Here is a 15,271-nt window from a genome sequence, read left to right on the forward strand (position 1 = left end):
GCTGCAGACAAACATTTCCTCTGCTTCTCTTCACCACTGAACAGGGTTTGACTCCTTTGCTTTAGTTTGTTCTTTAGGCGTTGGCTTGCAGCTTCCAGCAGTAAAATCATCTTTAATGTGTTTCTTGGTGTGTTTTAGGGCTTTGTACTGGATAGTTGTCTTGGTAAATGTGGTTCTTTAGCCACAGTTAGCACATGGTGCTAATGTGTGCAGTGATTAGTGGATTTGTTGCAGCTGAGTTGTGTCTTTATCTTGGCTGTAGTGAGTCTTCAGAGGTTTTTGGTCAGACACATTCTGTATTCCTGTTTGTGAACCAACGTTGGTTGTCCAGAAGGTAAGAGTTCCTGTCCTGATTCTCTGTTCTCAGAGGTTCTCTGGTAGGCTGCAGGAGACTTTAGCGTTTGGGTTGTGCTAGTTTGGTTTTTGTATGGTTTCATTTGGACGACTATCTTGAGGCTCCTCCATGTGGTTGAGGTTTTCTGCAACAGTTCTACAAAGCAACCTGCAGCAGAAGAGACTTTGAGAGTTTTTAGGAAGTTCTGGAGACCAGACTTTAGAGCAGCAGAAACATTTGTCAGCAGTTTGAGCAGGAGAAGGTGAGCTTCAGAGTAGAAATGAGACGGAAACCTTCTTGACCCGTGTGGTGAGGTCCTGTACCAAGAGTTTGAGCAGGTTGTGAAGAGTCTGTAGTTCTTTGGTCTCAAAGCACAAGAAGAGTCGACTCATTAAAGGAGAAAACAGGAGATATTGTTGGTTCTTCTGTCGCTCTGCAGTTTCCTTAGACTGAGTATCAAGTTTATATTTTAAATGATTTCCCATGTGAGCCCAAGAAGACTTCAATAAACTCCCTCCATCCCCTGGACACAACATATTTTATTACCATGTTAAATCTTTTTTGTTTGTTTGTTTTTGAGTTTTAATCAGAGTTTTAGCATAGTTTTTTCTCTTTGCTTGTTTAGTTTTGTCATCTGTGTGAAAGGTGCTAAACAAATAAAGTTGAATTGATAAACTGAATAATTGACTAACTCATGATTGTGACAACAGAAGTATTTTCATTGTGATTTAAGGGTTTGTTTCATTTTTAAGGTTGGGGTTAAAATCTTGACAGAAAAAAAAGATTAAAGAAATAAACTACAGTAAAAAAGCAATTAAATCAAAGGAAAAAAACACTTAATATAATAAAACTTTTAAAAAGAAAATTAAACATTAAATACAATTAAATTATATTAGACAAAATATTTAATTTGATGATTAAACGGAAGATACAAAGCATGTAATTATGAAATGAAACAAAAATTTTTAAAAATATTAAACATTAAAGATGAAATATTTTAGATAATTAAACATTTAAAAAATACAATTAAACAAGAATATTACACATTTAGAAAAATACAAAACATTTAATTAGACTATTAAACCTTTAAAAGTCAAAACATTTAATTAAAAAATCTAATGTTTAATTAGAAAATTAAATCTTAAAGACAATAAAACTTTAAATAGGAATTAAACAGAAAATACAATGAAGCATTAAAAAAGAAAAACATTAAAAGGCGGTAAAACATTTAAAAAGAAAAACCTTAAAGATTTAATTGAAAAATTAAACATTGGGAAAGAAAAGGAAATTTTTCAAACAAGCTGATAAAACATTTGAAAAAACAACAAACATTAAAAAGACAAAACATTTCAAAATCAGATCAGACATTAGAACAAAAAAGGTGAGAAAAGAGCAAAACTAAACATTTAAGAAGAATCAAACTAAAGATAAAACCTTTGAAAGGGCACCAGTTAAACTTTAGAAGATCAAATTAAACAGAAGAAACAATAAAATGATCAAAAGAGCAACAACAGATAAAGGCCTTAAAGTGTTTTCTAGTCTGAAATGAAAACATCAAGTTGTTTCTTCAAACATTTCCTCTTTCTATGTTCTTGGTTTGATTGTGGACAGATTTACTAAGAACTCATTTCAGAAAACTGATTTCCAGATAAAGTCTACTAGTAGTTGAAGGCAACGATCAAACTAATGTTACCTTCTGATCTCCACAAACTTTACTGTTCAGTGAAGAGAATCAAAGTTTGTTCAGGATTTCTAAAAAACCCACAGGTGAAAGTCTGAGAAGAACTCAGATGGATGGTCTAAATGTGAAATCAATACTCATGGTCACAAGTTTTAAGGCTTCTGTTAACTAGAAAGTTCAAACTAACAGAGAAGTACTGAGAAACTTTTAAGATTTCAGTCCTTGGACTGTGTAAAGGTTCAAACTAACAGAGAACTTCTCAGGAACTTGGAGGATTTCAGTCCTTGGACTGTCTGAAGGTTCAAACTAACAGAGAACTACTCAAGAACTTAGAGGATTTCAGTCCTTGGACTGTCAGAAGGTTCAAACTAACAGAGAACTACTGTGGGACTTAGAAAATTTCAGCCCTCAGACTGTGTGAAAGCTCAGGTCCTGAGGACTCGGGAGGTGTGGAGGCTTTGGAAAGTCTTGGAACTGAAGGTTCAACCCTCCAGCACAAAGGCTGAAGTCCAACCTCCTGAGAAAAACGGTCGAGTCGAGACTCGAGTTAAAAAAAAACTCGAAAACGACAAAAAATAGATGATAAATGCGCAAAAAAAAGAAAAATTAGTATCTGAGCGAATAGCTCAGGGAGTAAGAAGACAGACTCCCAAGTGGAAGGTCGCAGGTTCGAGTCCCGCCACTGGCCTTTTTCTTTCTTTGTCTTTGTCAGGATTTTCAATAAATTTAAGAAGTGTCTGGTCTTGAACCAGCGACCTGCAGCTCCATAGGCAAATCCTTAACTCACTGAGCTACAGATCAGATGAAAAGATATAAATTCGTCGTCCCTTTGGCATCGTAGTTCCCGAAGTGACCACATGGGTGGAGCCAAGGCGGAGCCTGGGTGGAGTCAGGGCGGAGAGTAGGCGGGGAGGTGGGTGGTGGCCTCCCCCCTCTACTCCCCCACCTCCCCACACCACCCACCACACCTTCCCCCGCCCGACGAGTTCTTCGAGTCTCCACGGGTTTTCCCCAGTTTCTGGAGTTTCCACCAGGTCGGAGGCAGAACAACTTGTCATGAAGAGGTGTTGAAGTCGGCCAGGATGGACTGACTTTTTACAGCGACTAGAAGGAAGACCACTAGAAGAGCAGGTCTTTAACCACCATCCATAAAATCCATGGAGTCGCTCCAGAGAAATGAAGGGAGGTCAACTTTTATCAACCTCCATCCAGATGTTCAACTTCATATCTTTACTTGGACATTTTTAGCACCACAAACCTTTAGTATCACACTTTATTATCATTTATTAGGATTTTAATGGAATCCACCAGCAGATTTTGTTTTTGTTGACAAACTTTATTCTTGTCATCGTGGGACTGCAGTATTTAAAATTCTTCCTTCTATTTGACCTCATGTTTATTAGTTTTAGTGGAGAAAGTTATTTTAATTGTCGATTAATCTCTTAAAAACCAAATAATAAATTGGGTTAGTCAAGAGCTTTAAATTTCTTACTTTGTCATATTTTAAGTATGACAAAAAAATATAAAAATAAAGCGTCTTGAGACAATTTGACCTGTAATTGGCGTTATATAAATAAAATTGAATTAAAATTGTATGTATCTTGTAATGTTGGAGTAATTCAGCCATATATGTTGGAAAACACATTTTCTTTGTCCATTAATCTGTCGTTTTCTCCACTAATTCATTTCTTGTTTTGGTTTATAAAATGTCAAACCCAAATATATTCAGTTTACTGTCATAAAAACCAAAAAGATTTACATTCATGATGCAGGAATCAGGCAGTTTTTCACTTTTTATCTTAGTTTAGTCAGAAAGATAGTTGATAATGTGTGAATTGTTGCAGCTTGTGAGCCGTAAAAGGTTTTAATCTTTGGGGCCGAGTGTCAGAAAACATTTAGAAACCAACATCAACAAAGCACTCAACAAAGGGAAATCCAACTTTTGCATGACAATGTCTAATTAAAGGACATTAATTTCCAATGTAAATGTGTGATATTCATCCTCTGGAGCTTTCTCTTCACATCGTCTTCCACCTGGACTGGTTTGGTCGGGAGCATGTGCAACAAACATTTGAAAAACTGCACTTTAACATCAATGAATGACACTGAAGTTTAATCTCTACATAAATGAGACTGAGTCTGGATGTGCTGCTCTGTCATTAACTCCTAAGTTCAGGGAAAGTTCAAACAAAAGAGGACAGTTCAGATAAGACTTGAGAATGAGCTTATTTTGAACAAACATCTCAGACTTTCTGAGCTTCAGCACCTACAGCAAGATATTTTAACAACAAGCAACTCAAGAGATCCAGAAGTTGGAGAGAGTTAGCTTTAGCTGAGCCAAAGAACATGTGCGATGCTAACCTAGCAAACATTTCAGACTTTTCTCTGTGAATTCTGAGAAATAATTTCCTATTTAATGACAGAGCTACACATCTTAACTCAGTCTCATTAAAACAGACTCTAATTCAGTGTCATCCATCCATATTAAAGTGCAGTTACCCAAAATGTTTGCTGCATGAGCTCCAACAAAACCTGTCCAGGTAGAAGGCCACTTTGACAAACAGGAAGTGGAAGATTCCAAGCAGATTTATTGAAGGCGGAACTGGACTGTACTAAGTGTGGTCGAGCATAGAGGGGTGTTTTGTTGGTTTTTAAGGCTGATAATGATTATTACTGAGACATTTGGAGTAGATATTCATTTGCAGTAAATGAAAGTATTTAAAATCTTGGAGTTAAACTTACAAGAACACAAATTCTAACAGAAAACTTTGTTGATACGTTTTTGTTTTGTTTACAGATGTTAAGTTAAAGGAGTTTTATTTGTGACGTATAACCAATCAAATCACTCCAGAAGACAGAGCGACCACAGGTAGATAAAGGTTCAGAGCCAAAGTAGCGCCATTTTTAAATGTATTTATTACAGTAAATCAGTAAAAAATAACATACTGATAATCAGTAAATCAGTCAGCCCACAATTACTACAATTCTACAATGTATGTCCCTTTCCTTTGACTTGTTATTTGTACAAGCTACAATGTATATTATGGTGTTTTTTCATACCAAAGGCTATACTATGATGTTTTCTAAGAGACATACTCTGTTCTGGCTCTGGGTCGCTGCACTCCTCCTCTGTTGTTTTCTGGATTGTACTCAGCTTCATGCCTTCGTCCACCCGGCCTCCGTTGACTCGTCCCGCCTGCCGTCTCTGGAGCTGAAGCTGGATTGGAACAGACCAAAGTACAGTCCAATCACGATGCCAGCTGCCTCTCAAAAGGCTCCTTCATCTGGCAGGTGGCACCACTTCTTCTGAGGGGAAGCTGAGCTGGTCCAGCAGAACTTTGGAGATGTGTTCCAGTGGTTGGTGGATGTGTGGGGAGATAGAAAGGGACCTTTGAATTGTTCACAAAGGAAAACAGGGAACCCATTGGTAGTTTTAGTTTAGGGTGCTACTGCGGTGTGTTTTTGGGTTTTAAGAGGTGAACAGGAAGAGTTTTTTTTCGTACTGATTATCTTTTACTTTGTTCCTGGTTGGAATGCCCATCAATGTCAACGTGAAGTTCACTTTTAGTTCTGTTTATTTATTTTTATTTTACTAACACCCATTTGTTTTTAACTCCCTCACATGTTGTGTTGTTGTAAACTTACTCTTTCAAATAAATTCTCATCTAACCCTCTGGAAACCAGCGTTTGAACTGTTTTTGTGTTGCTTCTCACCTACTGACAGCTGTGGACTAAAGGCTATACTGTGACGTTTTTAGAGCGACATGCTATACTATGATGTTTGTTGGGCGACACGCTATACTATAGGCTTTTTTAATTGACATATTACTGTGACTTTTTTTTGTTTTTGTTTTTTTTGTTTTTTTAGCAACATGTAAGAATTCAAACAGTTTTAAAAGTTACTATACTTTTACTTGTGCAATGAAATTATTATTCTATGGCATTTTTTAGATGACATTATACTCTGATGTTTTCTTGAATTACATACTATTTTGACAATATATTGCACTATGACATTTTTTGAACCACATATCATACATGACAATTTTAGTCAACATTCTATCATTTTGCGCTTTTTGAACCACATAATCTATGGGGGTTTTTTGCCGATATGCTGTATTATGAACTACAGGCCATACTATGTTATTCTTGAGTAAAGCATACTATACTTTGACATTTTCTGAACTACATCCTATACTATGGTGTTATACACAGAGTGCTTTGGTTACATGTTGATTTATAATCTAGATTTTTTTCTGTTTTGTTTTATGACAGGATTACCACAGACCTGACCGTGAACACCGTCGACACCCACCTCAGGGAGACGCTGCCTAAGATCTCAAGGCTGCTTGGTCGTGGTCTTTCTGGCACGTACTCTTCCAAGATGAGCCGGGAAATTAAACACTGATGGAATGACACCAGGTCTAAGCCGACAAACTTCCAATTCCTCCTCAACCCATAGTCTCTGGGAAACCTACATGGAGTACGAAAAGTAGACAGAGAAGTATTTAAGTCTGTACACAACATATTAAAAAGAAATCATGCTAATAAATTAAGTACAAAGAACCAAATTCGCCAATATACTGGAGACAAGAGCTATTTAATTTGATAAGTATAACCTTGTTTGGTAACATTTCAATTATTTGAGAGCAGTCCTAAAGAACTGCCTGTAATCCCAATCATAAAATGGGTTTGGTGGAAGAACATAGATGTAATCTGGATATACATGAGTTAGGCTTTATAACTACTATTGGTAGTATTGGTGGTGGTAGTAATAGCAATGTGACTACTACTAGTAGCAGTGGTAGTACACTAACTACTGCTGCTGATACTGGCACTGCTACTACAACTTGTAATACTATTACAAATGCTGATACTACTTCTACGACTAGGGTTGCCACCCGTCCCTTAAAATACGGAATCGTCCTTTATTTGACAATTAATTGTTGCGTCCCGTATTGAATCAATACGGGACGCAAATTGTTCCGTATTTTCATAAATGCCCCATACACGTCTGTCACACACTCATCAAAACTGTTTAAGGAACAAAATAAAACACAGGAAATATTAAGGGCAGCCAATTTCTTCGACGTAGGACCTATGTAGCGAGGACCCGCGAGGTCCAGCGGATAGATCTCAGAGTTCTCTGCTTGCCCGGTCCTGTCTCTGGTTGCCTGGTTACAGACGGTGCTGCACCGGCGCGTTTAAAAATGTCTACAAGCGAAACTCCACCATGTTCGGAGAAGCAAAAACATTTTCAAAATTGCAGACGTGATTGGGAAGACTCGAATCCTTGGCAGTGGGTACGAGACAAGCTGTGTTTTCTGTTGCTAATGGACTGGCTGAAGTAAGGTAGCATCAGGAGACCAACATGTAAAGCAGCAATTCCACAAGCATCTACTCGGCGCGGTACGGCTCACCACTATTGTATTTGACTCGGCTCGTCTCGGTTTAGTTGTTTTTCCATATAGCCTCATCGTGGGTGGAGTCGTCATAGCACGGCGAGCCGAAAGTCCCTTAACGTCATTTGTGTGCGACACAAACACAACGTAACAGAGGTGATGGTTCACCTGCTGCTCAGTCTGTGGCTTTCCGTCAGATTCAAAGTAAAAGAAGAGTCTTAGAAAGCTGAGAGCGGCGAGTCGAAACACTCAGGAGACACACAGGAGAGTTTGGGAGGCGATACAGCAGAATCAAGCTGAAGACATGAGGATATGAACTAGACGACATGTGAGGGTAAGCTAATGCTAGTTCGCTAGCTATCGTGTCTCAGTCCTGTGAACGACCCTGTAATGGCTGCAGTTTATCACTATTAGGTATTAAAATATGTGTGCTGTGTATGTGTTTCAGATATTAAAATATGTGTGCTGTGTATGTGTTTCAGATGCTCTCTGATGAGACTTCATGGGATTTACCTGAAGCAGCAGCACATGAGCCTGCAGTGGCACAAGGTGTAGAGGAGGAGGACAGAGATGTACAGGATGCACTGATGCACTACGTGTCATGCAAAGTTATTCTTCTCGTTATACTTCTGTTTTTCTGTCCCCGGACTGCTATTGTTTTCTTTAATGCAATTCTCACAATAAACTTTTGTACCTTTTGCAGATGTGTCTATGCTATTGTTTTATTTGTGAAGGTTAGCAAGATTACATGACAAATTAAACACCAAAACATTAAAACAGCTGTTTTAAGAATATTCCAGTTTGATAAATCAGTATTGCTTTGGTGTAATTCAGTCAACAGAATTATGAACCATAAAGGAGTTTGTGTTAAAACATGTTAAATCCCATTAAACATAAATACATTATTAGGGAATACAGAATTATTTGGTTCAGACTGTTGACTCTTTTCCTACCAGTGTCTTAACAGACAAAATGAAAAGTTATGATGCAATCACATAAGTCACAAAATAGTTTATTAGTCAGCGGCAAAATCAAAACTATTTACAATGTGCAAAGTACAAACTGTGGTGTCCTCTCCTACAGTGGAGGGCTAAAAGTAAAACTATGTACAACTAAATCTCAAGTCTCTGGGAGGTGGACTCGCTGGCTGCCCACTGCCTGCACCAGCCACCCCAGCACACCCAGGACAAGCTGCCCCAGCACACCCAGGAATGACTGGTTGAAGGCAGCATTCTGGGCCATCTCCTCCTGCTGCAAGGCCGCTTCATTCTCTCTTGCCTCGCTGAGGAGCAACTGGATGTTCTCATCATGCTGGGCATGACTCCACTCCTCCTCAGCCTGCATCTCCACAAGTACGCTTGGAAGGTCCAATTTTCTGTTGCTCCTTTTCCTCTTGCCTAGACCAAAGACAGAAAAGTGATCAGAATCACCTTTAATGGCCAAGTAAGTACACAACATACAAGGAATTTGGTTTCCGCCGTTGGTGTCACACTAGGAATATGGAAGAGAATAATAAAAAATAAAGAAACTATAGAAAGAGAAACAGGGAGGAAAAAGAAATAGCAAAATTAATAATAATAATAATAATAATAATAATAATAATTCCTAGGGTTACAATAGGTTCCTCGCACCACTTCGTGGTGCTCGGACCCTAAATAAAACAATATATACAGAAATTTACAGCTAGACTGGAATAAACACATTAGCAAAATGATAATTGCTATAAACAGTAGTGCAAAAAGCAGAGAATGCTGTTCATGGTGAAAAAAATGCTGTACATGTCCATTGGAATACTGACTATTGTACAGGTGTGTAGGAATGGCTCAGCTGTTTATTACAGTGATGGCAGTGGGGAAGAAACTGTTTTTGTGTCTGGTGATTTCTGTGTACAGGGATCTGTAGCGCCTGCCAGAGGGGAGGAGGGAGACAGTTTATGTCCAGGGTGAGTGGAGTCTCTGATGATGTTTTCTGCAGTCCGTATTACAGGCTGTAGTCTGTTTCTGTCCTGCTGTGTGGCTGATCCAGAGGTGCACAGGACAGATTGGATGACTGCAGTGTAGAACTGGATCAGCAGCTCCTGCAGCAGGTCATGTCTCCTCAGCTGTTGTAGGAAATACATCCTCTGCTGAGCCTTTTTCAGGATGGAGTGGATGTTCTTCTCCCACTGCAGGTTCTGACAGATTGTAGTCCCCAGGAGCTTGAAGGACTCCACGGCTATGATGTGATGTGTTTAGCCACCCGTCCACTGAGTTTCAATCATGATCATGTCTTTGATAGTTTTACTTGAATAAATTTTTGGCACTCTTTACTTTAACCGAAGCACAAACAGTACCTCCTCCACTACAACTGAAAACAACATGGTGCGAAACTTCATTTCATCTTGTGCACATTTTGGAGTTGCTAAGAACAGCTGTGTTTTCTTATTTCTATGTATATTTTCATTCAGTTTCACAGCTACCAAGTGACTATAAGAAGAATGGTTGCAATACTACACTGCACGAGAAAGTAAATTAATTAGAGTGACTTGCTTGTTAAGTCGATGGGAAAAAAAATGCAGCTGCATGTGTTCTGTTTATGTGTCACTGTAGCTTCATGTAGCTTTCATCAGGTGTTCCTGAGCTGGCTGCTGCACAGTTTGCATTTACATCTGCCTGAATTCTTGGTCGTTGGTCTCGCTGTTCTGATCATGCTTGCAGGCATTTACACCTGTAGTAATAATAATAATGCGAAAATCAACCCTGCTCTCTGTTTACCGTGTCTTACCAGTGATAAGACGTTGCTGTTACGTGCTGGAGGTTGATGTTGACAGGGTCGGTGTCCGAGTTGGTGCTGAAGCTGGTGCTGGTGCTGAAGCTGGTGGTGGAGAGGAGGCAGGGGAGCTGGGGGCTCCATGACGGAGGTGGAGGAGGATTCGCACGTCGAAAGGGATTCTTGAACAGAAATAAACATTCACCCTAAGTACACGAAAAATATGACATTGTAACTTGTGAAAAAAAATAAACCTTTAAGACCACTAGCTTAGTTCGCCATGCTGACTGATGTATTAGCTTCTGAGAGCTAAACGTTAGAAACAGCAGCACGAAATACAAGCACGGAGCTAGCTCTGATTGCTAACTAGCTAGCGCCGATGGCTAACTAGCTAGCGCCGATGGCTAACTAGCTAGCTTACTGTCTGCTACAGGAGACAACAACGTTACTTTCTAAATATACTTGTTTGCTTAAAAGAAGCTTGCCACCAATGGGATGAATGATGTAAAAGTTTCTTGAAGTCACAAAACACTCACCGTCCTCGAACGTCTCCAACAATGCAGCAGCTGAGTCTCCCTCCTGTTGCTGGCTGGTGCGGTGCCAGTAAATAGCTTCCATTAAACCTCTTCCAACACCTCCTGGTTGACCCACGCCGGCCGTTGTGGTCCTTGGTGGACCAATAGTCATTTTTGAGCTTTCTCAGCTTCTCCCTACACTGCTTCTGTCCTCTTTATATACAGTCTACTGTATATGTGAGCGGCCATCCGCTCAGAGACCTCCTGATAAACTTTCTCCGTCCAGCTCCCTCTGTATTCTTTGGTCCACCACCAAAGACAGAAAAGTCTCGACCTCTTCATTCACCCACAGTACAGGTCTGGCTGTCATATTAAAATTATGAAGAACAGAGAGGTCCGTGAAGAGGAATGCGCACCTTCGCTGTTTAGTTTTTTTTTTAAATGCCGGTTTTGTTTTCGTGCTGGAGTCGCTCTCGTGTGTCGTCACTCCCTGTCCAATCAGTGGCCTGCACTCCTGTCCAATCAGTGGCCTGCACTATGTAGACGTCACATCTAGGCTCACTTCATCTCGCTTGGAACCTCAGCCGAGAAGGTACGGAAAATCGTGCCTGATACCATGCACTAACCCATACGGAAACGCTCGCAATCAAAGACGAGCCGAGCCGCACCAGCCGAGTAGGGACTTGTGGAATCGCGGCTTAACAAACATGAGAACAGAGAGAACCCGACCAGCGGGTCACAGTTTATCCATCCCCCAATCTTCTCCTGAAGTCGGTATGGTAAGGGACATCAGTATATGGTTGTGAATTTACCAGAGGATGCTTATAATCCTACTGATGTGGCCACAGACGCTACAGTATTTTAGTGACTCAATAAATGCCTAAGTTGTTAATCATTTTTTAATGCTTTCATAGTTTTTCATAAACATTTATTAAATAGCCTATATGTAATCAATAAATGCCCTTTGACTATGTAAAGAAAAACTCATTCAGAACTCTGATATGCTAACAGTACTACATAAAACAATAAATACATGCATACACACATAAATATGTCAATACATAAATTGTATTAAGATAAGATTTAGATGAAAAACAACTGCAGAGAATTTCTTTGTACAGTATTCAGCATTCAGTTGTTAATGTTTTTGCAGAATATAGTATTGCACACTGGTTGCTCATGACATTTCATTAGTTTGGTTTCACTGTTTAAAATGATGCCACTGATTTTCAGAAACACCTGTGATCATAAAACAATACAAAACTCTTAGTATCGTGTTAATAAAGCACTTAAAGCATTACGTATGGCTAAATACTTTTTTCAAAATTAAATATACCACTCCTTGGGTGGTAGTGACCCCGAGTATGGTAAAGTTGGAAAGATATTCACATATTCAGACTTCTGGCATCAATAACTCATTAGATATACTTTGTCAAAACATAAACAATGCCCCTTTCCCATCGTTGTAAGGTAGAAAATGTGCTACATGCCAAGTTTAATCAAAAGTAGCTGTCTTTCAAGCTACAGGAATAACACTGGTGTCTATGGAGTGCACAGGGACCGTTTGCAAATTGCAAAACTGCTGCAACAGTGAAGAGAGACAGATATTCAGTAACTTCGCTCTGATACATTGTTGTGTCACCAAAATCACTGCAGCCTTCAACTGGCTCCTGTTGACACCAGTGTTATTCCTGCAACTTGAAAGACAGCTACTTTTGATAAAACTGGCTTGCAGCACATTGTCTACCTTACAATGATGGGAAAGAGGCATCGTTTATGTTTTGACAACATTTATCAGAGTTATTGATGCTGGAAGTCAGAATCTGTGAATATCTTTACAACTTTATTGAACTGTGGCCCCGGGCAGCCGTGGTGGGCGTCCTTTATTTTCATTTCTGAAAGGTGGCAACCCTATCCACGACTCTAACAGCTGTTTATACTACTACTGCTGCTTGTACTTTTAGTATTACTACTACTGCTTGTACAACTATACTACAGCTACTATTAATCGTCTGGTATTTGGTTGTCAAGCTGCTAGCTCGCCTTAGTGTTTTGCTAGTGGCTAACTAGTTAGCTCTCATAGACTGGGAGCTCTCAACAAGATTTCATAATGAAAAAAGAGCCAAAAACTATTCTTACCTATGAAAAGTCATTCCAAGTTTCCTTGTCTCAATCGTACGACGTAGTGTGTAACTGTATGCAGCACAGTGAGCCGGCATACTTTTTTCCCTTTTCACGCCGTCTACATCAACGGAATGCACTGAAACTTTTCTCCCACTAGCTTAGCCTCGCTGTAGCACGCAGCTCAAAGGGGCGTGTCCTATCTACTCATTCATATCTATGAGAACAACGGCAGCTGCACATAAGGACGCCTGACGTTGATTAGCTGCGTAAATACCATTATATACAGTCTATGGTAAATACGTATGTGAATCGCATCATTGGCTGCAGCAGCCAGTCACCGGTCACTCACTGACTCACATTGAAAAATAGCACAGAATGAATTGTTACGTGTTTATTTCATTTACAATTTAGGTTGGATTTTTTTTGTGTGCGCAGCGCAGATTTTCTGTGCGTGGAGACCGTGTCAGCAGTGCGCAATTGCGCACACGCGCAGCTTAGATGGAACAGTGGTCGTAATGGGATTTGTAGTTTCATCGTTTGACTGTGTGAAAACCATGAAAAGTGTCTTCTTTCACACTGTTTCATTACTGCTAATTGTGCATTAGCTGTCTCCATTAGCCGGGAGGCTACAACCTGCATCCTAAGATAGATTAAATACATTTTATATGGTGTAATTATCAGACAGCTTAAATGAAGAGTTGGAGTAAACAGATGCACGGCATAGATATATTTAACCCTCTGAGCCCAAGAACCTGCATGCAGGATTGAAAGGCATGCACATTTTTTTAAAAATCACAAAAAATAGATAATTTTTCAGACCCAGGAACTGTAAAAACAAAACTAAATGTCAGATTTTCACCTTTATGACACATACTTGAGTTCATGAACTCAAGTATGTGTGACGTATAGTTCTATCAGAAAAATAATAAAAAATAAATAAATAAATAAATAAAAATAAACAGTTTGGGCTAAACAGATATTCTGAGAAGAAAAAATTTCAGAGCTCCACGCCACAACCAAAAAGCCATTAGTGACTCAGCTGCAATCAGTGATAACATCACAAAATGTCAGGGACTTTTCAGCTGAATTAAAGGTTGTGTTTACACAGAGCAGATAGGAGCATGAAACCAAATGAAAAATTTTGATACACATCTATGGTATGTAGAGTCGTCATTTTTCCAGTACCGGCAATATCTGTGGCCACTTGGAAAAATGTTCTACATGTTTATTCCAGATTTTTAACATTTTTGTAAAACAAATAATCATGTCTGATATCGGCTTTTTTGCCAATAACCGATATGCCGATATTGTCCAACTCTTAATTTCCGATTCCGATATCAACCGATACCGACATATGTGGGCTATTTTATTAATTTTAGGTAACATGATATATCACCTGTCGTGGAATTAACACATCATGTCTAATTTTATTGTGATTCCCCATTGGATGCATTCTCAAATGCAATAAGGCTTTCAAAAGTAAACATTGTCTGTGCAAAATAAGAGAACTACTTCAACTTAAGTTATGGAAAAAATGCATTTTTAAAAAAAAAAAAAAAATCTCAAACAACAGTTCACACTCTCCCTCCCTCTCTCTATGAGTCTATTACAATGTAGAAACTATACTGTACAATTTTGAAAACTGTCGGCGAAATTCAAGCATTATTTTATCAGTTTTCATGATAGGCAAAAAAACGATAACAATATTGACCGATATCACATTTTTATGGCAATATCTGGCTTATAATATCGGTGGGTCGATATTATCGGACATCCCTACTGTACTATTTCCATAAAAGTGCAAGACTTTATATTGCTGTGGAAAAAAAAACAAAGAAACACCTTATGTAAAAATGGAACAGGAGCAAATATTTAAAAAAAAAAAAAAAAAACAGCCAGAAACTGCGTGGGGCTCAGAGGGTTATAATGCCTTGTAAAATGCAGTGAAATACAGATATTGTCTTGAAGCTCACCCATATATAAAACACTTTGAAATTGCACTTGTGAAAGTTCATGTGTATTATTTGGTGGTTACTACTCAAAAATGCACAATTAGTAACCCAAAACCTAGTATTTCTACTTTAAAGCACCAGTTATAATGTCTTACCAAAGACAACAGACCGTCTCCATCTTCATGAAATACTTCACCTAGATATCTAATTGACTTATTGCAGAGATCACATGCATTAGTTATATGAATTCTTTCATTTTTCAAATCATTTGCAGGGGCTGAATTATCTCATCTGGACTGCCAATTGGGTGTTTTCCTCAGGACTGTTTTGAATAGCTGCAGAAGAGTGTGTTATGGACTTTTTTTAAAAAATGGACACAGTTGCATAGAGTAGTTCTGCTGCCTGGGCACTGCTAATAGACTGAAAAATGGAGGTGCCATGCTGTCATGCCTATGGATGGAATTACTTTAACATTTCTGTCAGGTGGAAAATTCCTCTCTGGCGTCTGTACATTT

Source organism: Amphiprion ocellaris, chromosome 21 (assembly GCF_022539595.1).
Source record: "Amphiprion ocellaris isolate individual 3 ecotype Okinawa chromosome 21, ASM2253959v1, whole genome shotgun sequence".
Classification (NCBI taxonomy): Eukaryota; Metazoa; Chordata; class Actinopteri; family Pomacentridae; genus Amphiprion; species Amphiprion ocellaris.